General features: G+C 41.3%; 1 long non-coding RNA gene across 1 annotated transcript in view; it reads right to left on the bottom strand.

The window, feature by feature from the left end:
- The window catches only part of LOC116754461, a 47425-nt gene extending 20729 nt beyond the window's left edge, over positions 1-26696 (bottom strand). The window contains exons 1-3 of the long non-coding RNA XR_004350057.1: positions 26136-26696; positions 25903-26007; positions 15419-15502 (exon numbers count right to left, since the gene is read on the bottom strand). This is a non-coding gene — a long non-coding RNA (uncharacterized LOC116754461). The remainder of the gene's footprint in view (positions 1-15418; positions 15503-25902; positions 26008-26135) is intronic.
- Positions 26697-27826: the final 1130 nt, after the last annotated feature.

The following is a 27826-nucleotide window of genomic DNA, read 5'->3' as shown; positions in this document are numbered from 1 at the left end:
CCAGGTTTAGAGTAATTATTAGTGAAGGATAGAGGAAATCTGGTGAACAGAAGATCCTAAAAAAGGTTCACAGTGGTGTTTCAGTGACCTTAATTCTTAACCCTGGCTGCTCTTTAGAACCTTCCAGAAATAAGCTTTTGAAAATTACCAAAGCCTGGGCCCTACTCCAGACCAAGTCAATCAGAATCTGTGGGCTGGCGTGCTGATTTTCCCAGCTCCTGGGGCGACTTCAGCACGCCGCCAGCTTCAGCATCATTGCTGTATGACGCGCAAGAAGCCGTTTGAGTCACCTGCTCTCGTTGACATCACAAGAGGGGCACGTTTGCCTCCAGACCCTTGGAGGCCAGTCTTTAGAGGAAATGAATGCTTGGCACTGTCCTCTAGTTCCACATCTTAAACCTTTCACTCTTTTATTTATAAAAGCAGTGGCCCCATGCTTTCTTGCCATAATTTGTAGCAGTATATCGCTTAGAGCAAAAGCCAGAAAGTTATATAACCTCTAAGTTTGCTAGTTGAAATTTGGGGGGATGGAAGGTGGTATTTGTGGAATTGTGTGACCTGTTGCTTGGCAACTTTAAGAGGGTTCAGTTTCTGCATTCTGTGAACTGTCGGAAGTCACGGAGTTTGGTGAGGCGGGTCAATTAGTTCTTGCTACAAAAAGGAAATTAATTCTTCCTTATGCAGAGGGCTTGAAAAGTCCTTCAGAGCAGGCCATGTCACACTTCTTCTGCTTGACTCCACAAATTCTTCTGCCCTTTAGCCCTCTTACTTCTCAAGAGTTTGATCTGATCTGACTGAAGGCTGGAGCATCTTGGCAGAATGAAACAAGGTGGTCAGATTCGTCTGTAGCAACATATGCGGGCAGTTACCGGAAAAAGCAGCTGGATGATTCCATGTGCAGCCGACTTCAAGCAGGGCGGCACTGGCCTGAGTGTAACCAGTACGGTTGCTTTGTGATTCACCCCTGGCGATGTCACTCTAACTAGACGAGAATGCTGTTAGAAGGAGGAGGGTATTGTCAACCCTGAGACACTTTGTAGACTTCCGCGCTGTATATTTTCCTGGGTAAATGTCAGGGGGAGGAAGACCTAAATGTCAGTTACCAGCTGAAATTATGTTTGTATTCTCTATTTAGTACTCCTAGAATTATGTGCAACTACCTTTACTCTTTTTTTTTTTTTTTTGCGGTTTGCGGGGCCTCTCACTGTTGTGGCCTCACGGAGCACAGGCTCAGCGGCCATGGCTCACGCGCTCAGCCGCTCCGCGGCATGTGGGATCTTCCCGGACTGGGGCACGAACCCGTGTCCCCTGCATCGGCAGGCGGACTCTCAACCACTGCGCCACCAGGGAAACCCGTACCTTTACTCTTGAAAAGTTAAAATATGAGTATTCGGTTAAGATGTAGATATTCTGTCTTCTCTGCTCAGCAAAGAGGTGCTCCTGAGAATTTCACTTTGTTTCTTGTCTAGTTTTTCCACTTTGGGGAATTGAAAAATTCCCTCGGATCAGGAGGAATGTCGACTAGACCCTCCTCTGCCCTTCACCATGAATTGTCTCTGGATGAATTCAAGTGCTGGGGGCCCGAAAGACATATTCTGAGTGTTTTCTATAAACCAAGCCCTATGACAGGCCTACAGAAAACATTAATTTCAGTTTCATAGGGTAACTGAAACCACAGAAATAAGTAACCAGCACAGGGGAAGGAGATTTTATCAGTGTCTGTGGCGGGGGGAGGGGTAGTGTGTTTCTGGAAAGAGCTCTGTAAAGCAGCTTTCTTCTGAGCTGGTTTAGCAGGTGGGGAGAGAAGGGAGGGCTGCCTGGAGGAGAGAGTGCACAAAGGCAGCGAGCACTTAATCTCAGGTGTTATCTGAGAGCTGCGAGCAAACTCAGTGAGTTTGAGACAGAAAGCGTTACGTGAGGATGTGGAAAAGCTGAGGATTCGAAATGCAGTATTTCCCTCTGTAGGTTGTCAAATGTCTTGTCCAAATTCTGGAAATCTATTTGAAAATCAGTTGGATTATTGGCTCCAACTTGAGACGTGAGGAATAATTCAAATAATACCCTAACAAATACTAGTTATTTTGCCTTCCAGGGCTTTCCAAATTATCAAAACAATGCTTAAAGCCAAAATGTCTCAGAAGTACTTTGCAGTTGGATGCCTCGTCTGGTGTATTCCAGTGAACTACACAGTCACTGCAGTTTGAATAGCTCTCGAGTATGTTGACACCTCAATTAACTTTGGAAGTCCCTTTGCTAATTCTGTGAATTTTGAGGCACCTCTAGGCCAGCAGGGGAATCTTCAAGGCAATGCTTGCTTCCCTATCTCAACCTTGGACTCCCTGAGGTATACAAACCCAGAAAATATGAAAACTGTGAGAGCTCTGACTGGGCCTTTCAGAAGAGTCCCAAATTCTTTGAAAAGCAATGATTTCCCCTTCTGCATTGGTACTTATAGAGACAAATCCCTGAATGAAAAAGCAGCAGCATGTTGGATCATGCTTCTGAAATGAAGAGGCGTTGTGCCAGGGCTCACTAAAAGGCCACGGGACAAATAGGGAGCATTAGTTTGTTACAGCAGCAATAGAAAAGTACAGGCGGATGTCGGAGATATTGCAATTTGGTCTAATAAAGTGAGTAACCCAATAAAGCAGGTCACACAAACTTTTTGGTTTCCCAGTACATATAAAAGTTATGTATACACTATATTGTTAAGTGGGCAATAGCATTATGTCTAAAAAAAATGTTCATGCCTTAATTTAAAAATACTTGGTTGCTAAAAAAAATGCTAACCATCATCTGAGAACACAGCGTTGCCACAAATCTTCAATTTGTAAAACACACGGTATCTGCAAAGCACAATAAAGCCAAGTCCAATAAAACAAGGTATGCCTATAACACAGGTAGAGTGGAGAGCAGAAACAATTTTATAATAAAGGAAAGTAAAAATTTTTATAATAAAGGAAGGAGCATGATACAAAATTTTCATGAATCTTTAAAAGCAGGAAATATAAAAGAAAATTAGTACTTACCAGAGCAAATTTTCACTTACCAGTGAAAACACTCAGAACAGTGGAGAAAGGTTGTGTTTGCAATCCCAGGTAGATTAATTAATTTGAGCCAGATGCAATTTTTAAAATGAAAATTAAAAAAAAATGCCACTTTGCTAAAATATGTCAAGTTTTTAAGAATAAAGATAATCAAAGATGTGTAAGATCTCCACACAGAAAACTATAAGACATTAGTGAGAGAAAATAAAGATCTAAGTCAATGGAGAGATAAACCATGTTCATGGATTAGAAGACTAAATATTATAAAAATATTATTTCTCCCCAAATTGATTTATGCAATTCCAACAGGTGTTTTTGTGGAACTTGACAAGATGATTCAAGGCCAGGGAATAGCCAGGACATTCTCAAAAAAGAACAAAGTAAGAGGGTTGGTTCTACAGATAACAAAATTTACTATGAAGCCTCAGTAATACAAAGGTACAAAGATAACAAATAGACCAATGGAAGGGAATAAAGAGCCCAGAAACAGAACCATGCATATATGGGCACTTATTTATGAGGAAGGTAGCAGAACAGTGGAGAAAGGTCGTGTTTGCAATTCCAGGTAGATTAATTCCAGATGAATTAGAGGCCTAAGTGTGAAAGGCAAAACAGCAAATCCATTACGTGACGACATAGAGAATATCTTGTTGATCTTGAGGTAGGCAAAAATTTCTTAAACAGACACAAAAAGCACTAACCACAAAGAAGAAGTGAAGTAAATGGGACTGCCTTAAAATTAAGTAGTTCTCTTTAACAAAACACAACCTTACAAGTATGAAAAGGCGAGCTACGGAGAGGAAGACAAGATTTTCAATTCAGTGATAGACCAAGGGCTCATAACTATGATACATATAAAAAAACTCCTACAGGGCTTCCCTGGTCGCGCGGTGGTTGGGAGTCCACCTGCCGATGCAGGGGACGCGGGTTCGTGCCCCAGTCCGGGAAGATCCCACGTGCCGCGGAACGGCTGGGCCCGTGAGCCATGGCCGCTGAGCCTGCGCGTCCGGAGCCTGTGCTCCGCAAAGGGAGAGGCCACAACAGTGAGAGGTCAGCGTACCGCGCAAAAAAAAAAAAAAAAAAAAAAAAAAAAAAAAAAACTCCTACAAATTAGTAGGAAAAAGACAACCCACTAGAAAAATGGAACAGAGACTTTGAAATGAAGTTCATAAACCAAGATATCCAAGTGACCAATAAACTTATCAAAAGGTCCTTAACCACATTAGTAATCAGGAAATGTAAATTAAAACCACAATGAGCTTACTCATGTCATCTTCCAGAAAGGTTAAAATTAAAAACACCATTAATACTAAGTGCTGGTGAGAGTATAGAACAATGAGGTCTCTCTCTGGTGGGAATGTGCATTGAATTGTTTTCTTTAGAAAAACAGTTTGGTCTTGTTTTCTAAAGTTGATGCTATAAATTTCCTAGGACTTAGCAGTTCTAAGTATATACCCAGCTGAAATGCACTGTCACACGTGCACCAAGAGACATGTACAAGTATGTTCATAGCAGCATTTTTCATAAAAGCCAAAAAACTGAAAACAAGCCAAAGGTACAATATCTACAGCAGAATGCATAGACAGTGCTGTGATCATACAATGCCAGTGTAAATGAACAAACTATGGTTACACCTTGTAATGACACAAACATTATATTGAGCGTTTTGAGCCAGATGCAATACATATTGTATTATTCCATTTACGTAAAATTAAAAAAAAAACCAAACAGTCTAAGCCAAACTATAGTGTTGGGTATATCTGCCTGGGTAATAAGAAATATAAGGAGAAGCAGAGAAATGATTCCCATAGAAGTCAGGAAACTGGCCCACTGATTACCTGCCTCAGACCTTCTGCCCCAAACCTACTGGAAAAATAATTACTGGGGTTGGGCTTAGAAATGTACGTTTAAAAAGTAATACCCTCTAGTGATTCAATTGCTGCTGTAGGTTAGGAGAAGAAAGATACAGGGTGGGCCACCAGCTGTCATCTCAGGAGTTATTAGGGCTAGTCTGTGGGCTGAATACATGTCCAGGAGCATTTTAGAACTCTTTAGGCTGAGATAATTCCCCTCTATCCTTACCTCACACACACATTCCAGGTCCCCGGAGCTCGGAGACCCTCCTCCCCCAAATCAGAGGCCCTAAAACGATGGCCACCATGTGTCGCCCTCTAGAAATTGATGACTGTGCTTCCCGCCAAGCCAACTGCTTGCCTAAAACAAGTGGCATATCTGGATTCAGGGAAACTGAACTACAGATATGTTTTGAAAGATAGACACAGCATCTGTGAATCCCCAGGATACCCCACTGCTACTAAGTTTTCCTGGAAAACCAACGTAATTACCGTAATATTTCCTATTCCATTCATAGCACTTATTTTGACAACTCTCTAGCGAAAGTCTCAGAAATCCTGTGAAAACAATTTTGAACTTAATGTTTGAGATTTTCACGTACAAAAGTTGAACACTTTACCCTTTTATGACAAATCAGGGACCAAACAAATCACTAAAGACAATGAGAAAGTCCAACTTGGGTTGATTTAATGAGATTTTACGGTTGGGAGTGTGGAAAGAGAGGAAGAGAAGAAGCGTCGAAGTTTAAGAAATCAAATGAAAGGGTGAGTGAAAAGCCCTGTTAAGTCCATAGTCTGTGACTTATAAACCCATAAGCTTATAATTTGTACTTGCTCTCTTTAGGATGTCATTGCCAAACTGCTTTGCCCGCAGGGCTGGTCTCCAAGAGACCACAGATGTTAAAGGTAAGTGCAACAGGATCAGTTCTGAGCACAGCCCTTTGGCCAAGTTTGCTGTCTTGATAACTTTTATATACTTGATTGTCATCCAGATGGTTTCCATTTGCCTACTAAAGGCAAGGCTTCTCTAGCAAGAAAACAAGCATGTTCCACTCTGGATCTGTCGCTCTTAAAAATAACAGTTATTCCAGGGCAGAAAAACTTCCTCCTCCATGTTAGTCCCAAATGTACCTTCTGACAGAGCTTGGAGCTCTAGGTAATGGAATCTGAGCTTTACTGGGTACATCAAAGAACTGGGAAGAAAAAACAAACTATTATAAATGACCAATTAGGAAACTCCATTTACTAATCTATACCCACCTCCACCCGGTTTTAGTTAAATCAGGATAACACTAGCTGCTATAATAGATAAACCTCCACATTCCAGTTGCTTAACACGTTAAAACACAGTTTTTTCCTTCATCTAAAGGCCCAGGAGGGTGTTTTGCAGACAGACCTTCCACAGGGTGATCTAAGGACACAGACTTCCTTCATCTTGGGGTTCCACATCCCCTGGGGCACCAGAGTCCTTTCTCTCCATCCAGCGGGAGGGAATAAAGGGTAGGGAAGGCACCCCTGCTTTTTCACCATTTCAGCCTGGACATGACTCGCATCTCATATGCTCACATTCCAGTGGGAGAAGCGGTCACAAGACCCCACCTACATGCCAGAGAATTTAGATTCCTGGGCTGGGTAGACTCTTTCCAGTAACAACTGCACACTGTGGAAGGGGACAGCTGGCCCTCCTGCCACACACTCTGATTTTGGGGGAAGAAACACAATAGGTTTTTCTCATATAATTTCCACCTCTCAGGGTTCAATCTTTGAAGGTTTAATAAGACTAAAGATTATCTCAAATTAAGATTTTTAAAGCACCTTATAAAATATTCTGTTAATACTTTTTGTTGTATTTGTGTTGTGGGAGGAGGGCGGATGGTGTCAGGAACCACCCTGCAGCCTCATGGGGTTCTCCTAAATAATGGCTATCACCATTCTGCTGGTTTTCTTAATAAAATTGAACTTTATGGGGATAGTGCATTTGAAATGGGTTTTATGTGTCCAGGTATGGTTTGTTGAGGCAAGAGACAGGACAGCTAACCATCTGTGCTATTGTGAAAGTCAGGAAAGACTTTCTTTCCCCGTTTGCAGTAATAAACGTAAAACTGAAACACACTACATAGTTCGGAGACAAGTCTGAGCTAGGGTAAGGGAAATTAAATTACTTACCACTGTACCATAGGTATTGCTTTGTTTTCCTATATCTCCTCTCCTGTCTTTATGGTAAAGTATTAGTAGAGGAAAGGTAGAAAGGACATAAATGTTGTTTTCATAATGACTTACTGACGGACCTCGCCCATGTTGCCTTTTTCACTTTCCTCAAACGGTCATTTTTTTTTTTTGCGGTACGTAGGCCTCTCACTGTTGTGGCCTCTCCTGTTGCGGAGCACAGGCTCCGGACGCGCAGGCTCAGCGGCCATGGCTCATGGGCCCAGCCGCTCCGCGGCATGTGGGATCTTCCCGGATCGGGACACGAACCTGTATCCCCTGCATCGGTAGGCGGACTCTCAACCACTGCGCCACCAGGGAAGCCCCTCAAATGGTCATTTTAATTTAACTGATGACTACACTCTTCATTAAGAGGTGACAGTACATCAGAGTAGAATTATTTAATTTGGCCAGATGATAACTTCCCTTTGTGCTTCTTTTCAATGTCCATGTCTAATTTCTGGATCATCAACTTTGTGCTAGAAGCTTCTAATGAAGGGAATTGAAACACAAAGCCAAGGATCAGATTGTCAGTACAAGCCCACTGGATAAATTTGCTCACCACTGGTGGACATTGGTCTGTTGACTGTCTCTTTGTAGAAATGTGTCCATTGGGACTTGCCTGGTGGCGCAGTGGTTAAGAATCCGCCTGCCGATGCAGGGGACACGGGTTCGAGTCCTGGTCCGGGAAGATCCCACATGCCGTGGAACAACTAAGCCCGTGCGCCACAACTACTGAGCCTGCGTTCTAGAGCCCACGAGCCACGACTACTGAAGCCCGTGTGCCTAGAGCCCGTGCTCCGCAACAAGAGAAGCCACCGCAATGAGAAGCCCTCGCACCGCAACCAAGAGTAGCCCCTGCTCACCGCAACTGGAGAAAGCACCTGCGCAGCAATGAAGACCCAACGCAGCCAAAAATAAATAAATTAAATAAAATTTAAAAAAAAAGAACGAAGAAGAATTGATAGCAGATGAGAGACGTCATTAAATTTTTTTTTAAAGTGTCCATTCGTAGATATGCAAATCAGACAGGCTGTTCTTAAGTGTGATTCACATCATCAGAGGAAATACGTTCTCAAATTCTTTTTCACGACTGCCTTTCAAAGAGTTCCATCTTATTTGTTCTGCCTACACTAAGGCGGGTTCTCCTTTTGCGTCACTATTATTACTTTTCTTTCCAAGTGATGTGGTTGTGGCTTCTCCCTTCTTTGTCCCCTCATATGCTCATCTCTCATGTTCAAAGAACAAAGCAGTAGCTAATAAAAACTAAAATCAAGGATCCTAAAACTGCAATACCACAGAGAGTAACTGTTCAACAATTCAACTTTCTCTAAGACAGATTCTAGCAAGTTTTGTTTAATTAAAAAGCTTCTCTCCAGCAGAAGCAATTTATGAAGAGCGAGGTGGGATGCGGGGCAGCTGGGGTAGCTCTCACGGGCTGTTCCTTTCCCTCTTCTTGTTCTTAAGGCCATGCCTGTGTCCCTCCAGGATGAGCCCAACTTACCCTTGCAAAAGGGTACACTGGGCTCTTTGATTCTTGTTCTTCCAGGAGACGTAGTATGTACTAGGGAAGAGGTTATCTATAGAATGACCACATCAAAGCCCAGATGTGACAGCATGTGTAAGATCTTCTTGGGATATTCCCTAGCCACACATAACAAATTCCAAGTCCCTAAAGCAGCTACCTGGAACTCTCTTTATGGTATATGGCCTTTTACAAGGATGACAGGATCCAGAAAAATATTTACAAGAACCAAATAATATTCTAAGAGGGCAACATGAATATGGTTTGTCACGTTACTTCAAGAGTGTGTGTGTCCATTTTTAACATCTTCTTTTTCTCCTATTCTTTCACTCTCACTTTTATTCTCCTGCGAAGCCTTCTCCAAACCTCAAGAGACTTACAAAAGTAAAAAGAACTCACCAGACCACCCATAAGTCATGTCTTTACACAGGGAGATCTTAAAGCATAAACAAGATGATGTCACTTCTCTGTTTCCTGTCACACTTGCAATCAAATCCTAATTCCTTACCAAGGCTGTAAGGTCTTACACAAATGGGAACCTGCCTACCTGTCCAGTCTTATTCCATGCCTTTCTGCTTTTGATCACTCTGTTCCAGTTACATTGGCTTCTTTCAGAAACTTGAAACTGCTAAGCCATTTCCCACTTCAGGACCTTTGCACATACATTCTCTTTGCTGGAATGCAATGATCTCAGCTCTGCTGAGCTGTATCCTTCAAGTTTGAATTTAAATGTCACCTCTTCAAAGAGGTTTTCCCCGGCCACTACATTTCAAGTCAGTTTTTCACACTCTTTCCATTTTTAATTTCCATCTTAGTTCCTAATTTGCCATGTATTATTGTATTCATTTACTTGTTATCCCTTTCCTCTTCTAGAACATAAGCTTCATGAGAGAAGGAACTTGTCTGTCGTCTCCGTCTCTGTAACTCCAGCACCCAGGACAGGGCTCAGTACAAACCAGATATCGTTTAACTGTATGTTGAGCAGTGGTTTTTATGGACCTTCCATGGTTGACTTTTTCTTTCCCACAATATATTTCCTTATAGAGGCAGATTGTTACATAGAATTTGCCTTCCCAAAGGGAATTCATAAAGTACTTTCAAAAATTAGAATGTAGTTTTTACTGAAGCAACCTTTCAAAAACTTGGGTTTCCACGACCCAGCAATCCCACTACTGGGCATTTACTGTGAGAAAACCGTAATTCAAAAAGAGTCATGTACCACAATGTTCATTGCAGCTCTATTTACAATAGCCAGGACATGGAAGCAACCTAAGTGCCCATCGACAGATGAATGGATAAAGAAGATGTGGCACATATATGCAATGGAGTATTACTCAGCCATAAAAAGAAACTAAATTGAGTTATTTGTAGTGAGGTGGATGGACCTAGAGTCTGTCATACAGAGTGAAGTCAGAAAGAGAAAGACAAATACCGTATGCTAACACATATATATGGAATCTAAAAAAAAAAAAAATGTCATGAAGAACCTAGGGACAAGATGGGAATAAAGACACAGACCTGCTAGAGAATGGACTTGAGGACATGGAGAGGGGGAAGGGTAAGCTGGGACAAAGTGAGAGAGTGGCATGTACATATATACACTACCAAATGTAAAATAGATACCTAGTGGGAAGCAGCCCCATAGCACAGGGAGATCAGCTCGGTGCTTTGTGACCACCTAGAGGGGTGGGATAGGGAGGGTGGGAGAGAGGGAGATGCAAGAGGGAAGAGATATGGGGACATATGTATAACTGATTCACTTTGTTATACAGCAGAAACTAACACACCATTGTGAAGCAATTATACTCCAATAAAGTTGTTAAAAAAAAACAAACTTGTGTTTCCAATGGCACGCTTTAAAATCCTCTGTAGTAGCACATAAAATTGTAATACTTTAAAAATTGAATGAGGGAATTCCCTGGTGATCCAGCGGTTAGGACTCCGTGCTTTCACTGTCGAGGGCCCAGGTTCAATCCCTGGTCGGGGAGCTAGGATCCCATAAGCCAAGCGCGGCTTGGCCAAAAAAAAAAAAAAAAAAAAGGAATGAAAAATAGTGTTCCAAACGGCACTGTTGCATTCGGTACGTGGTTTTAGATGTACACGCTGCGCCACCCCGAACCCAGGCTCTGTAACAGGCTGAACAAGGCACAGCCAGGCGAACCCAAATCTGAAACATACACATGCAGTCGTGTAAACCCGTGACGGTGAACACGATCGGGGATGAGCGGGAGAGAGGAAAGAGAGCGGGAGGAGAGCTGGTGCCTGTAGGGCCCGAGGCAGGGCGAGTACCTTCCTCTTCTTCGTGATGTGGGTGTCCTGTGGCTTCCAAGCTTTGTTCACCTTGTTTCCATAATGTCTCAGGGATGTGCCCCCTTGTGCCGTTCTGGGAGCGTTTCCAAGGCTTTTGGCTTCTGGAGGCTGGGGCCCCAGAGTGAAGGTGGGGGCAGATGGGTTAGGGCATGCCAGAAGAGAGGGACTTTTTCTGCAGGTGTGCTGGTCGGCCTGGGGAGGGAGCAACAGGCCAGCCCCGGGACGGAACAGTAAAGGGGTAAGATGGCCACCAAACCAGGCAAAATCTGCCTCAGCTGTCCTGGGAGAGACTCGCAGCTCGTCATCCAGGCTTCTCTACACCCAAACCAGCATCTCCCAGGCGGAGGCATCTGGAGGGCCGCCCCTCTCCAAGGCATCCTCTTTTCCAAAGGCCAGAATTTGGGGCCAAGAGGAAAGACTCCCCTCCTCTGCCTCAGCTACCAGGAGAAACCCCCAGATGAAACCTCCCACCCTGCCAAACAGAAACCTAATTCCTACCTATCTCCTCCTGCATGTGAATTCACGCCATCTTGTGCCTGTCACCTGAGTTGTTTATCCCTGAGGTTCCACACTTTGCACTCCTACCACCCACACTGAGAATGTTCTAGCACTTTCTCCACCAATCCCACCCCCCCCACACACCTGTTGCCTGATGGGGACTGATATGACTTGTTCCTGGATTCCTCCTGGTGCAAGCCCTGCAGGTCTATTCTGCTGGGGGAGAAGAGGACTCCTCAGGCTTCGACATGAATATCCTCCCTGGCTGTTCCTAGGGCCACTCTTGTGTGCCTTCCATTGTTAACACAGGCGAGCTGCCCCTGCAGGACAGCTGAGGACCAGCAGGGCCGCCAGGCAGGCCACTGCCTCACCTAATCCTTGCCACCCCCCACCCCCTTCTTCCCACTCCCACCGTGGAGCTCGACAGCGCAGCTGCCCAAGGAAGGGAGCAAAGTGGCTTAGAACAAGCCTCACCCACTACGGGGCTCCCGACTTCACTCCTGGTGTGGGCTGTCACAGCAGAGGGACCTTCTAATGCCGGCATTTAGTTTGTTTTCTGGTTAATTTGTATGCCTGGCTGTGGGAAGCGCATACATTTCTTTTAAACTACAGAAAGAAAAAAGCTTATATTGGCCACCCATAAATCCAGGCAGCCTGGGAAGCGTTTTGCCTGGGACTGAGGTCCTCACCACACTCAAAATGACAGATACGCCGGATGATGGCCAGCACACCCCAAAGAATCCCAGGATGGGCCCCCAGACCCACGGAATACCAACGTCCCTTTCAGGAGTCCGGAATTTTGTTTTCCTCTATTTGAAATCAGGAAACAGTCTAATAAATGGTTAAATGTGTTTGTCAGAAAATATTCAAGTGTAAGGCAAGAGTTTCCAAATTCCCTGCAGAGACTGGACACAAGGGAACACTGGCAGCTGAGCCTGTTATTAAGAAGGTCACAAGATGCCATCTGTTACTGTGCGTACTTTGCTGTCCAAGCAAAACATCGACTAGGCAGTGGCTGTGATTGCTTTAGCCTGTGAACTTAAAAGATAGCACGACAGTGGGCACTACAGTGATTTCAGGGGCTTGTGTGAACAAACCATGGGTCTGCCTACGGGATGGGCTGGAGCTATGTGGGGAGAAGATGGGAAGAAGACACTGTTTTTAGGTCTGTCCTTGGTTATGGCTCCAATGTAATTTGGGATGCTGCTGCCTGGTTTTCTTAATCTTTTTCTGCCTGGTTTTAGCCATCTATAAAATATGATACTAGCACTTCCTTGCCTATAATTATGAAATTAAGGCAGATAAGTGAATGCCTTATTATACACAATTAAAGATTTTAAAAAATATTTATTTATTTGGCTGCGCCAGGTCTTAGTTGCGGAGTGCAGGATCTTTAGTTGTGGCATGTGGGAACTAGTTCCCCGACCAGGGATCGAACTGGGCCCCCTTCATTGGGAGCGTGGAGTCTTAACAGCTGGACCACCAGGGAAGTCCTAATTTTTTTTTTTTTTAATTCATAGAAAAGTTGAAGGAATTGAACAACCAATATTTGCCTACTCTCTGCCCAGATTCACCAATTGTTAACATTTTGCCACATTTGTTAACATACAGCTTTATCTCAGTCTCTCCCTATTGATACTTGTATATAGTACTTCTTTGCTGAACTACTGAGAGTAAGTTACAGGCATAATAACAGTATATCATTAAATACTTCAGCATGTACTCCTAGGAATTAAGAATGTTCTTTTAGCAAAAAAAAAAAAAATGTTCTCTTACATAACTGTAATACTATTATCGCACGTAAGAAACTTAATACTGATAGAAAAATTTTTACCTAATATACAGACCATTAAATACCTTATTCTTAAAAATCTGTCAGGAAAAGATTCACTCTGTCATCTATCCCAATGGTTAGCAATTCTCTCTTTGAAATACCTTATATTTTTGAGGCACTTTGAAAAGCCTGATGAAAGCTCTGGGCCCTATCTTCAGAAAAACATCCATTGAGACACTTCTACAAGCCAACAATGCGTACCTCTTGGATCCCTCCAGGGTGTCCAGGGACTCTTGGTTAAGTGTTGTTAATCTTTGATCTAAATTCTCCTCTTTTGTGTACGTACAATTTGAAACCACAGTACTCCAAAAAGGTTAAAAACTATTTTTCTTCACTTTCCAACATTATGTTTTGTGTTCATGAAGCTTCATTTCAAGGAACTCAAAGTTTCAAGGACCTCAGGGATGGGTAGGTAGGAGATCATATGATCCCCTAATCTAAGATAAGAAAACGGAATCACAAATACAGCTGAGAGCAGTACAATGACAGATACCCAGCGGGTGGACTACATGATTAGAAGACCAAGAATATTTCCAAACTTGAGCTTCTCTGATTCTGAAAGAACGGTGCTCGCAAACCCACACTTGCTTTCTTGATAATTCACTTTTAAAACCAAATACCTGTGGCATTCCATCAGGGTTGGGGCAAGATTTATGGACCTAATATGTAAGGTAGAATTTGTTGGCCGTTACTGACATTGTTAGTTTCATCAACAAAATTGCCCAATTTGGTTGCAATTCTAGGAGGAGGAAGTGGAAGCAGGGAGGTGGATACACAGTAGCAAATTAGGGTAATGGTAAATGTCCTTAATTAAAAGGTCAGCTGAAACTGCCAAGGTCAAGTTGCACTGTGGGCTCTAGTTTGTCAACTGTTAACTTCCAAAGAAAAAAATCATCAGCTGACCAAACTCCAACATATGGGAGCTTGCTGGTGTTCTTCTCCATAAACAGACTGAAGAAAATGAGAGATGTTTCTAGCTCAGTTAGAAAAATGACCAAGTTTGGCTACAAGGTGAGCATAAATGTGTAAATCCCTCATGCAGTGGTCTAGCACAAATTCTAATGCCTGTTTTCCCCCTATAATCCATCAAACGCCTCAAAATTACTTTCTATAAAACTTCTATATTATAAAATAATATAATTTAGTGATTAATGATTATCTCATATAATTCTTGAAAGAAGGGTGACAAAAAACTACCTAAAGCCTCTGGCAGGCCTATGGGATTTCTAAAAGTCTTATAGAGCTTTGAAAAGCTAAGGATTTACAAGCCAATGGAATAATCAGAGCTAATTACGCAGGATGAACTTCTAATCCACATGCTTTAACTGCCGCTGTGAAAAAGTGAGTTTTTCTTGAATTCAGCTAAATAATTATTGAACTCTTTATTTGACTTTAGCTTAAGATAGCTTGTTTTTTAAACTTTATCAGCATAAAATAGCACAAATAATGAGGATCCGCCAAATGCTATTCCTCTCCCGTGACTCATCCCTGTTGACCAGGCCCCATCATTTTATGCCAAACCAGACCCTCTTTACCTTTTTAAATCAATTTTTATTTACTTTTAATCAAATTTAATTTTTCCATCTTATAGGAAATTTATAACTTATAATTTTTTCCTCATAACAATGGCTATAATCGCAAAGACAAATGTTGGTAAGGATGTGGAGAAACCAGAACCTTCATTCATCGCTGGTGGGAATGTAAAGTAGCACAGCTGCCTTGGAAAACACCTTGACAGTTTCTTTAAAAGTTAAACATAAATTTACAATAGGATCTAACAATTCCACACCTAGGTACCCACTCAAGAGAAGTGAAAACAAATGTCTACACAAAGATTTGCACGTGAATGTTCACTGCAGTATTATCTATAGTAGCGAAAATTGGAAAGAACCCTTACATTCATCAGTTGGTGAATGGATAACAAAATCTGATATATTCATACAATGGGATACTAACTACCCACCAATAAAAAGAACGAAATATGGAATGTGGATGAACCTCAATAAAATTGTTAAAAGATACACTAGAGCTTCTTCAGACCTTGAGAAAAACGTATAGCTTTAGAATTTCAGCATAGTCTTGGTTCCCTCCGATTCTAAGAGTATAAGCTGTGTATCATGGAAGAATGTTCCAGGCATAAATTTACCTTGACTTCTGGCTTCCAGTTCTGCATGTAAGGGGCTTGAAAGAGTCCACTCCATCCTCACAATGTGGTAAAAAGCTGAAGAGACTGAAAAATCAACAACTCTTCTTAGATCCATAAGAGAGGTGAGGACACAGGGAAAACCGCCACACCCAAGACTGAAGAGACAGACAGGTGAATTCAGAGAGTCACAACTTAGCAGAGCAGAGTCTCACAAGTGGAAGCCACTATGGGAACCAGTGCCAGGGTTGGAATGCCTGAACAGTTATTGCTGACAAATTGCTGGAGGCTCAATGTAGACAAGTCTGAGAGTGAAAAATTCTAAAAGGACCCAGGCATAGGGCAACCCCTACAGTATTATGAGATTTACCTCCAGGAACTTGACCAGGTACCCACAGTAAATATCAGAGAAAAATCCCCTTGTGCTTCTGGTAGGGGGAGGGGAAAAAGGAACCATTTTGAAATACTCCAGAGCACTATATTATTCTTAACAAAGTCTACCCTCATGAGAGGCTAGTTAACCAGAGCCTAATCTGCCAGGGTTTATCATAGCCTAACTGACCTGGGAGCATGGAAGTACCCAACTCCAGCTTACCCAAGCTTTCCGTGTGGGAAAAGAAATACCCAACTCCAGTCCACTTTAGCCATTCTGTTCTACCTAAGCAGGGAGAAAAAAACTTAGAAAAACTTGTGAAGTTCACAGTCCAGAGGCACAGGCTCACTAAATGGCTGAGACCTAATCATAGGACTATAGAATGCTTCCCCTCCCCCTACAACTTACCACCACATTATTTAAGGTCCTATTTACAGCAATTCCTTTTACCTGGTACAACATGTTCTGCTATCAAGAAAAAATTACAAGGCATGCTAAAAGGCAAAAACACAATTTGATGTAACAGAGCAAGCATCAGAACCAGACATGGCAGGATGTTGGAATTATCAGACCAGGAATTTAAAACAACTATGGTTAATATTCTAAAGGCTCTAATGGATAAAATAGATAGTATGCATGAACAGATGGGCAATATAAGCCTACGTGGAAATCCTAAGAAAGAACCAAAAAGAAATGCTGAGATCAAAAACAGTATAACAGAAAGAAAGAATGCTTTTGTTGGGCTTATTAGAAAACTGGTCACAGCTGAGGAAAAACTTCTCTGTGCTTGAGGTTACCTCAATAGAAACCTCCAAAACGGAAAGGCAAGGAGAACAAAGACAGAACAGACTGTGGGACAATAGAAGGTGTAATGGGCACACCAGGAAAAGAAATAGAAAAAAATATATGAAACAATAATGAATGAGAATTTTCACAAATTAATGTTGGACACCAAACCACAGATCCAGGAAGCTCAGGGAACATCAAGAAGGATAAATGTAAAACAAACAAACAAACTCTACATAGGCTTATCATTTTCAAACTACAGAAAGTAAAAGTTAAAGAAAAAAATCCTGAAAGAAGCCAAAGGGGAAAAACACCTTACGTATAAAGAAACAAGATAAGAATCATATCCAACTTCTTCTCAGAAACCATGGAAGCAAGAAGAGAGTAGAGTGAAATATTTAAAATGTTGACAGAAAGACCCCACTAACCTGAAATTCTATACCCTGTGAAATTATCCTTGAAAAGTGAAGGAGAAAGAAATACTATCTCAGACAAACAAAAACTGAGGGAATTTTTTGCCAGTAGAACTGCCTTGCAAGAAATGTTAAGTTCTTTAGCGAGAAGGAAATAATATAGGTCAGAAACTTGGATCTGCATTAAAAAAAGGAAAAGCGTCGAAGAAGGAGTAAGTGAAGGTAAAATAAAAACTTGAATTTTTCTTATTAATTGATCTAACAGATAAGTTTGTTCAAAGATAATAGTATAACAATGTATTCAATTATGTATGCTTATGTACATGTATATGTCTTATGTATATACTTATATACCTATGCTTATATATAAGTGAGGTGAATGACAAAAATAATACAGGAAACAGGAGGGAGGAAATAGGAGTATTTTATTATTATAAGGTATACTCATGAAGTGCTATAGTGTTATTTGAAACTACACTTGGATTAGCTGTAAATGTATATTGAAAACTCTAGGGCAACTACTATAAAAGTAAAAAAAAAGAAGTAGAATTATTATACTAAGAAAGGAGCAAAATACAATCATATAAAATGCTCATTTAAAATGACAGAAGGCAGAAAAAGTGGAAGACAAAAATAGGAATAAGGGCAACAAGTAGAAAACAAAACAAATACGGTAGATGTTAATCCAACTGTATCAATAGTCATTTTGAACATCAATGGTCTAAATATACTAATTGAAAGACAAGAGGTTATCAGTAGATCAAAAAACAAGACCCAATTATATGCTATCTACAAGAAACCCCATTTAAATATAAAGACACGTATAGATTGAAAGTGGATGGATTACTTGATTTTCATCATATGTAAGTTTTAGAAATACCATACAAAGTTAAATGAAAATAAATGCTTACAAAAATAGAAAATAAATGCTTACAATGCAAACTAAGTAACTGAGAAAGTTTTGAGATGCTTGGTAGTATGAAAAATTTAAAAAAACACTTCAAATCATAATAATTGCTATAAAAAAAGTAAATAGATGGAGAAAAATATACTATGCTAATACCAATGAAACATAAAGGAAGAATAGCTCTATTAATTTCAGACACAGCAGACTCTGAAACAAGGAAAATTATCAGGGATAAAGAAGGGCATTAAATAATAATAATGATAAAGGGGTCAATTCTCCAAGAAGACATAATAATCCTTAACATGTATGTACCTAACAACAGAGTATCAAACTACGTGAGGTGAAAATTGATAGGAAGGAGAAATAGATGAATCCACTATCATAGTTGGAGATTTCAACACCTCTCTATCAGAAATGGACAGATCTAGAAGGAGGAAAATGAGTAAGGACATAGTTGAACTCAACAACATATCAATCAATTGGATATAATCAACATCTATTAAATAACTTCATCCAACAGCAGCAGAAAATACATTCTTCTCAAGCTCACATGGAACGTTCACCAAGATAGACCACATTCTGGGTCAAAAAATACACCTTAACAAATTTAAAAGAATAGCAATCATAGAATGTCTGCTTTCAGACCACAGTAGAATTAAATTAGAAATCAATAGCAGAAAGATAACTGGAAAATCCCCAAATACATGGAGATTAAACAATACATTTCTAAATAACACATGGGTCAAAGAAGAAAGGTCAAGAGAAATTTTAAAATATTTTGAACTAAACGAAAATGAAAACACAACTTATCACAATTGGTGGAATGCAGTAAAAGCAGTGTTTCGAGGGAAATTTATAGCATTGAATGCATATATTAGAAAAGAACAAAGATCTAAAATCAATTTAGTTTCCACCTTAGGAATCTAGTAAAGGAAGAGCAAATTAAATTCATAGTAAGCAACAGGAAAGAAACAATACGTAGTAGAGTAGAAATCAATGAAATTGAAAACAGGAAATCAAGAGACAAAATAAAGGAAACAAAAAGCTGTTTCTTTGAAAAGATCAAGAAAATCAATAATCCTCTAGCTGGGCTAACTAAGAAAAAAATAAAGAAAGGACATAAATTACTATCAGAAATAAATGAAAGAAGGGAAATCACTACAGAGCCCATGGACATTAAAAGGATACTAAAGGGCTTCCCTGGTGGCGCAGTGGTTGAGAGTCCGCCTGCCGCCGCAGGGGACACGGGTTCGTGCCCCGGTCTGGGAAGATCCAACGTGCCACGGAGCGGCTGGGCCCGTGAGCCATGGCCGCTGAGCCTGCGTGTCCGGAGCCTGTGCTCCGCAATGGGAGAGGCCACAACAGTGAGAGGCCCGCATACAGCAAAAAAAAAAAAAAAAGATACTAAAGGAATACTATGACCAATTCTATGCTGACAAATTTGATAACCAAGATGAAATGGACCAATTTCTTGAAGATACAAGCTGCCAAAACTCACACAAGAAAAAAATACACAATCTGAATAGGCCTATATCTATTAAAGAAATTGAATTAGTAATTAATAACATTCCCAAGCAGAAAGCAATAGGCCCAGATGGGTTCACCAGTTAATTTTACCAAACACTTAAGGAAGAAATTATACTAATTCTCTACAATCTCTTTCAGAGATTAAGAGGTGAAGGAATACTTCCTAATTCATTCTATGAGGCAAGCATTACCCTAATACCAAAGCCAGACAAGGACATTACAAGAGATATACAGATAAACATATCTCGTGAACACAGATGCAAAAATCCTCAACTAAATATTAGCAAATAAACCCAACAATGTATAAAAAGAATTATAACCATAACCAAGAGGTATTTATTCCAGGTATGCAAGGCTGGTTCAACATTCACAAATCAATTAATGTATCCATCACATCAATAAGCAAAAAACGAAAACAAAAAACATCCTACACGATCATATCAATAGATGCAGAAAAAGCATTTAACAAAATTCAACACCCATTCATGATAGTAAACTAGGAAAAGTCTCAGTAAACTAGGGAAAGACGAGAACTTCCTTAACTTGATAAAGAAAATCTACAAAAGAAACCTATAGGTAACATCATATTTAATGACAAACTCAAAGCTTTCCCACTAAGATCAGGTACAAGGCAGGGATTCTCCTCTCACCACTCCTTTCAACATAATACTGAAAGTACCAGCTAATGCAATAAGACAAAAAAAGGAAATAAAAGGTATAGAGATTGAGAAGGAAGAAATAAAACTGTGTTTGTTCACATATGACATAATCTTCTAGGCAGGAAATCCAAAAGAATTGACAAAAAAAGTCCTGGAAGTAACAAGTGATTATAGAAAAGTTGCAAAATACAAGGTTAATACACAAAAGTTGATTGCTTTCCTATATACCAGCAACGAACAAGTAGAATTTGAAATTAGATTCAGTGCAAACCCAATCAAAATCCCAGCAAGTTATTTTGTGGGTATCAACAAAGTGATTCTAAAATTTGTATAGGGAGGGATAGATAGGCAGAGCACAGAGGATTTTTAGGTCAGTGAAAATATTCTGTATGATACTATAATGATGGGTGCATGCCATTATAGATTTGTCCAAACCTATAGAATGTACAACATTAACAGGGAACTGTAATGGAAACTGTGGACTTTAGGTGATTATGATGTTACAATGTAGGTGTGCCAATTGTAACAATGATTAACACTCTGGTGGGGGAATGTTGATAATGGAGAGGCTATGCATATGTGGGTGCAGGTGGTATATGGGAACTCTATGTATCTTTCTCTCAATTTTGCTGTGAACCTAAGACTGCTCTAAAAAATTAAAATCTTTAAAAGTGTAGAGCATTTGAAAGGTTAACTTTTCTTTTTTATGGGGGAGAGGGGACACAAAGAATTATTTTGTAGCTGAATTAAAATTTAAGAAAATTAATAAAGACTGAAACACAGTCCCTAGTTTAGACTTACTTCAGGAAAATCTCATAGAGAAAGCCAAAGGACATATAAAACTGAATTATTCTGATAACACTTTTTTTTATAGACTCAATTTCAATGTCTTCTTAGCTATTATCAGTATGGTTTTTTTTAAAAAAAATAATATTGAAGTATGTACTATAAAAAGCAAACAATTTTACCCAGCCACCCCAGAAGCTCCAGAATGTTTACTATGACTTAACTTTTATTTATAGCTTTGTCTTACCTCTTACTTTTCTGTTGGTCAGATTCTAAAGGGAAATAAGTGATGTGTATACAATTTGTTGGTATAGCCTAATTGGGAATGTAAGAAATTTTATTCTAGCACTGGGCTTGATCCTTGAAAAAGGTTTTCCTTCTTCATTTGCACGCAGGACTATTCCCTCATATAACCAGCTCCTTTAAAAATTCATTGATGTCAAGCATGGAGTGGTAAGTGCAACGTTTCTCAGTGATCATTTACATGTAGAGCTTAAATGATTGCATACTGCATATTATTTATTAAAAAAAACTGGAGGGAGTTGGAGTTATTGTTTAATATATTCATTCATTAAACATTTATTCCTGAGTGCTTATTATGTGTGTAGCTTTCCTCTAGATGATGGAGAAACAGAGTTAACTAATATTATAATTGTGAACTGATGATACTGTACTTTCTTTAATAGTCACCAACTTTTCCTCTTTCCCATGTGTGACAATAACAATACATACTACACTGACAGTTAAAAACAAAAACAGCTTTTCTCTGATTGAAAACTTTCAAATAATACAGAGAAATAGAGACAAAAGTAAAAGTCACCTGAAATCCTTCCCCTCTCCCCAGGGATAATCACCACTAACATTTTAGTGAACTTCCTTAGAAACTTATCTCTATACTTATGCATACATAAAGATGCGCACAGGCATACACTTAGAGTACATTGATGGGATCCATAGTCCTCTGTAATCTGCTTTAACCACTTAATGTTTTCATGGGCATCTTCAACGTTAACACAATCATTATTTTAATGGATACATAATATTCCATTGACTGGATGTATCAATTTAAAAATATGCCATGTTGCTGGGCATTTAGGTTTTTAAAATTTGTAACTATTATAAATAATGCTGGGATCAGTAAATTTGAATATAAATTTTTATAACTGTACAATCATCATCTCAGAGTCCTTTCCCATAAGTAGAATTCTTAGGTTAGAAGGTATGCTTATTTTAAATTTTGATGTACAGCCAAATTGCCTTCCAGAAAATTAGCCTTATGAACTAGCAGTCCACAAGAGTGCCTGTTTTCCGATATTTTCTCTAACACTGGCTTTAAAAAATAATTTTGCTGTTTTCTAATTTGATAAAGATATTTCAATCTCCTTTTAACTTTCATTTCTTTGATTATCAGTGAGGTTGAGCATCTTCTGTGTACTAGTTACTCATAGCTCTTTTGTGACTTATAGTCAATTCTCATTATTCAACGTAGTTATCTTTTCTAAAGTCTCCACTAACACTGAATCACTGAATACTGAACTACTATTGCTCCTAAGGGAAATGGAGGGTCAGGTTTCTGTGAGCCTCTGGTCATACGGTTTTACCGTATGTAAATTTGTTTTATGCGTGTTTCTGGTTAACAGTACCTTATTTAATATATATCGTTGATCCATTAATGTTGAACTTACAGCACTATAACCTATACCTAAACAAAGCTTATCTAACAAACGTATTTTCTCTGTAAGGCACATCACAGCCTTCCTGCACTTAGAAACACTAGATAGCACATCAGCACTGCACCTGGGGGCCATCTTAAACAGTAAAGTCATTAACAAAAAACATGAGAATGCAGAACATGTGGCATTAAATTGGCTGCAAAAAGGACACTTTGTTTACTGTATGAGAGCTGGAACGAGAAAGAGTGTGCTCTTGTTGGACCTCCATCGAGACTGTGCATGTCAGGTGACTCAAACTGTTTGCCACTTTGGGCATGTCCTTGAACAATCTAAAAAGTGCCGCGAGTATTGACTTTGGGGTTACATATAAATTTTAGCAAGCAGGCAAATTCTCAAATATGGAATCCATGAGCAACGAGAAGTGATTGTATTCACTTCCTTTGCCCATTTTTCTAGCAGGGTGTTCAGCTTTTTCTTACTGGCTTGTGTAAGCTATTTGCATATAAGGATAGCAATTTTATAAATATTTTCTCCAATTTTGTCTTTCTATTCTATTGCTAGTATCTGTTAGTATAGTGGCTGCTGACAGCAGTATCAAATGCCTTTTGAATGGGGAGGATGACACCGTGGAAACACAACAGTGGAAAAGGAATTTTATTAAGTTTCTATTGTGAATGTGGTTGGTTTTATTTTTACCTCTCTTTTTCACAGGCACACCAAATTCTGTCTGGGGATTTTCCTCTAGCACCTCCAAGTTATGAAAGAACCTGTAAGTCCAATCCCAAACTACCACTTTACATTCATGTTCTGCCTTTATTGTAATTATGATCTTTATCTGATATCTTCATCCATTCCAGAGTCTGAAGTCATTTAAGGCCTTTTGCCTCCTTCCTCCCATCATGCACTTTGTTACATCATTGCACATACCTCTCCTAACTGTAAGGATGGTAGGAAGCAGAAGTAAACAGTGGGGGGATTCCCATAGAGGCACTGCTAGCAGCAGCTCTGAAAAAGAGTGCACCTGTGAAAAGGCTGTGATGGTGACAGAAGCTGGGGGTCGGGGTGGGAGGGTAGCATGTGTATGTGTGTGTGTGAGGTAGGTAGTGTGTATGAACTATTGATTAAAAAATGGTTTAGGAATGTCTGTACAGTTCATTTATTTATACTATGATAGACTCTACCACGAGCACTTACACACTGGCTGTCTGTCTCTTCATGCCAGATGTGAGAATTAAAAAGCCAGCATCTGAGAACCTGATGAAGTACAGCTGACTAAGGAGAGAGTTCCTGAAGCATGTAAGAAGCTTTTCACTTGTCGCCCAACAGTGGATCCCTGGGAGTGTCAGTGATTTTGCAGTGTAGCCGTGAGGGTGGAGGTGTGTGTGTGTTTAGAATTGGTGTGAAGGTAATCCACAACTTACAATCATGTGATAAATAGAAAAGACTATAGAAATAGAATATTCTGACAAGCAGTCTTCCCAAAAGCATCATGAACATTTCTTGTTTAGATCTCTACAGTTATTTTGGAAACAAGCCTCAAAGAGGCTTTTAGGGACTGGAATTTCTCTCCTACGGTCCAAATTCTCATCAGTGACATCAGGGATTTGCTGGATTCCACCTCTTGTGAAAAATAAGTTCTCAGATTGTCCTCCCCTTCTGGGGACCCACCGTGGGTGCCCAGGGTCCTGGGCTCAGCTTCCTCATGTGCCCGTTCTGCTACCCAACATCTCCTGTCCCCGCTCCCCCTGACGTGGCCCTCCAGAGCAGGGGCTTTGTCTTGCCTACTCAGACATTCTCAAAACCCCGTAATTTTTAACAGGATATGAAAATGGGATTCTTCTTATATCTTAAGAGTTCTGGCAGAGACTTCTAGAGAAAGAAAGAATAAAAACTGGTTTCTACAAGCACCCTACTGACTTCACCTCGTTTAATATAAAAGTTACAACGATTTCTGCTATCCTATTACTTTTGCTTAAGATTTCTCTTTAAATTGACTAAAAAAATGTGGCCTCACCCTAAGTAATTATATTTACAATACCATGGGTTTGGTATGCTAGTTATGTGCATTAGACAAAAAACCCTGGACTTCCCTGGTGGTCCAGTGGTTAAGACTCCAAGCTTCCACTGCAGGGGGCATGGGTTCGATCCCTGGTGGGGGAACTAAGATCCCGCTTGCCGCACCACGGCAAGGCCAAAAAAAACCCAAACCTGACCGTTAAAATAAAAACGTTACTCAACTATCATCTAACATTATCATAAGAACCACCAGTATATATACATATCACTTTGGAAAATCCTAGTCTGTGGGCACCACAGATAAATTTCGCTAATGGGACAGGGTTGAAACAGCCCACCTCCAGTTCCCAGGTAGCTAATCTATTTAATGGTGGCCTTCCAGAAAGTTACCAGGTAACCTTCCTAGCACGGGAGGGCAGGGCTGTGGCAGGCAGTGGAGGGAGTTATTCGGGGGCATTTGAAGCTGGGCAGTCCACTGAATGTTGTATTATGCAGGCAGCCAGGGACCTCCCTTCCCTGTAGGGTTGATGCCTGCTTCTAGGAAGGGTAGCTGATTTCCTGAAAGTATATTTACTGCTAGCTGGCCTCCTGGGAGCTGCTCGGGAGAATCATGAACTATTGTTAAATAAATAGATCCCTCTTGCTGCACAGAGTCGTACTGATGCCAAGCAGTTCCGCTGCCAGTGTCCGCAGCTGTTCCAGGGAACAGTTGCCTGTCTCTTCGAGGTGCCTCCCCGACCCCCTCCCCTAAAGTGAATTTTCTATACTCACAGTAGCTTCTTTTTAGTCAACAATTACCGACAAATTAATGACATTACATCCTGCTCATTTATATGGTGCAACAGGCTAAAAGTACAACACACACACACACACACACACACACACACACACACACACAGGCACACCCCACACAATTAATACGGGGTGCTTGTTTGGGAAGCCCTGGGCCTAGAGTTCTGAGTAAAGAATAAATCACAACTTGTAATTTATAGGCCAAGGCAAAAATCTTAATTTGAAAAAAACTAGGCATTATATTTGGGGGAATGGGAACAAGCACTGAGATGTAAGATGTACACATTCCTGCATCAGCAGCAAGTAGGGACTGAATGAGATTTTCAGCAATGAGTAAGGACTGAATGAAAATTTCAACCATCATTAACAGTATTCTCACTTTAAAAAGTATTTGCTTGGTGTCTAATGCTTTTGGTAACCATCTTCTGCATATTTATATTTCTGGGTCCTGTCTTCAAGAAGTTCATGATGTAACACTGGAAAGCAGAGACATCCACGCCCAGGAATGTCTGGACTAAAGGGATGGTAGGGAAGACAGGGGGAAAAAAATCTTACCGCTAAAGGATGATTAAGGGGCAGTAGAGAAGCAGTGAACGGTTCGGTTATTGATTCCAAGAGTTCTTGCCTTTTTTTCCTCTCCTGCTTATTGATCTGGGCTTCCTGTCACAGACACAATACATGAAATAGGAAGGTTAAAGGAGGTGGAAGAAAATGCAGGAACAATCCCAATTCCTGCTCGTTACCGACGTCTTGGCAATTTAATTCCCAATTCTGTTCAAAAAAGTAACCTTAGCGTTTGGGCGAGTGCTGACAACCAGGCCATTTCTTTTTTCCAGCTTCGGGAACCATGTAATTCTACAAGCAAGACTAGCTCATCTGAAGACTCAGAAGCTGATCAATACTCCGTTTACAGTCTGGGAAGGCCATTCTCATCCTTTAGCTGAGTCGGAAAACGAAGCCACAAAGCTGGAGGCCCAGAGCTTGCTTAATTAACGCCTTTGAAGTATGAGAGGGCCCGGGAAGACCCGGCCCTGGACAGGTTAGCTTTCTTGGGCACTTGCCGGGGCTTCAAACGCCTTCATCCCTGTTTGTTTTTTCTCTTAAATTGGAAGAGGGGACAAAAGTCATCGTTATAATCATTATTAAAATGTCCTTTAAAATAAATACTTGGAACCACACTTCTCTGCAAGAACCACAGAAATGGTGGTGTGGCCCCGACAGCTGTCGTCTCCAGCGTCCAACGAGCCAGCCCCTTCCGTCCGGGGGTCCCGGGCCGGGAAGGGCGCAGGGGCGTGAGAAAGGCTCTTTTGTATTCAGAGCAATAGCCGGCAGAGCTGCAGCCTTGCACCGCCAGGTCTTCCTCCGCGCGAGGCGCCGCCAGGAAGCAAGCTGGCGAGGAGGGGCGGTCCGCGTCGCGCCGGGGGCGGAGCCTGGGGGCGGGGCAAGTCGCGGCCTTTCTCGCCTCGGCTCCCTCCGGAGTGCCCTCAAGCCTCCATAAGCCCCTCCCACGGCCCGCCCCGCCCACGGCCCGGCCCCTCCCCGCTGCTGTCTTGGTCTCCCGGCTCCTCCTGTGCGCTCGCCTCCCGCCTCTCCGCAGATCCTCCTCCTCCTCCCTCCAAGATCCTCCTCCCTCGCTGGATCTAGTGTCCGGCGCCTTCTCTTGCTCTTTCTCCTCCGGCTCTGCGACCCTCCTCCCCCTGCATTCCCACCGCCATCCTCCTGCCCGCGGCCCCCGCCCGCGCCGAGTGCGCTGGAGGGAGAGCGCGGAGACCCTGCGTGCGGGAAGGCAACGTCGCTGTCCCGGGCGCGAAGGGCCTCCGCTGCTGCTGTCCCACCGGGGGACGCCGAACTGCGTGTGGTTACGGAAGTAGCTGCCTCCTGCTACACCTCTTCCTCCGCGCCCGCGCCCGGCTCTCTGCCCGGTGCCCCGTTTACTCCCATTTACCAAGCCGTCCTTCTCGGTATAATTTCTGTTAAACAGAAAAGGTAATTAAAAGTCGCACCACCACCGCTACATACCCGTGCCCCCCCTCCCCCCGCCTTCCCAAACCTCCTAGTGGTTATTTTTGTTCTTTAGCCCGAGTTAGGCTAGATACCTTCCCAGAAAGCCATCTGGTCTGATTCCCGGGATCCCTTCGTATGTTTTTTTTAAGGTCTCCAAACCGTGCTTTGGAATGCTGCCTTGGAGCCACTCAGAAACCTTCAGGGTTTTGCCCTGGCCAGCCTCGTGGAGAGGATCTCGGGCAGAGGGAGGTGACGGCCTCTGTTGGAGGTCTAAATACCTAAGGGTCCTGGTCTTGTGCTGTAATTAATACGTTTTACTACTCCAAGAAAACACAGTTCTCTATGTTAATAGGTATTTATTCATTCTTTCTTTCAGTGTTTGTGTTTGGGTTTTTTTTTTTTTTTCCGGAATGCAAAGCATAGCTTAATAGAATACTCTTTAAATTCTAAAACCCGGTGTGAACAGCTTTACAGA

Source organism: Phocoena sinus, chromosome 5 (assembly GCF_008692025.1).
Source record: "Phocoena sinus isolate mPhoSin1 chromosome 5, mPhoSin1.pri, whole genome shotgun sequence".
In the NCBI taxonomy this organism is placed as follows: domain Eukaryota; kingdom Metazoa; phylum Chordata; class Mammalia; order Artiodactyla; family Phocoenidae; genus Phocoena; species Phocoena sinus.
Note: the sequence above shows the minus strand (reverse complement) of the source record. Positions and strands in the feature narration are given on the sequence as shown.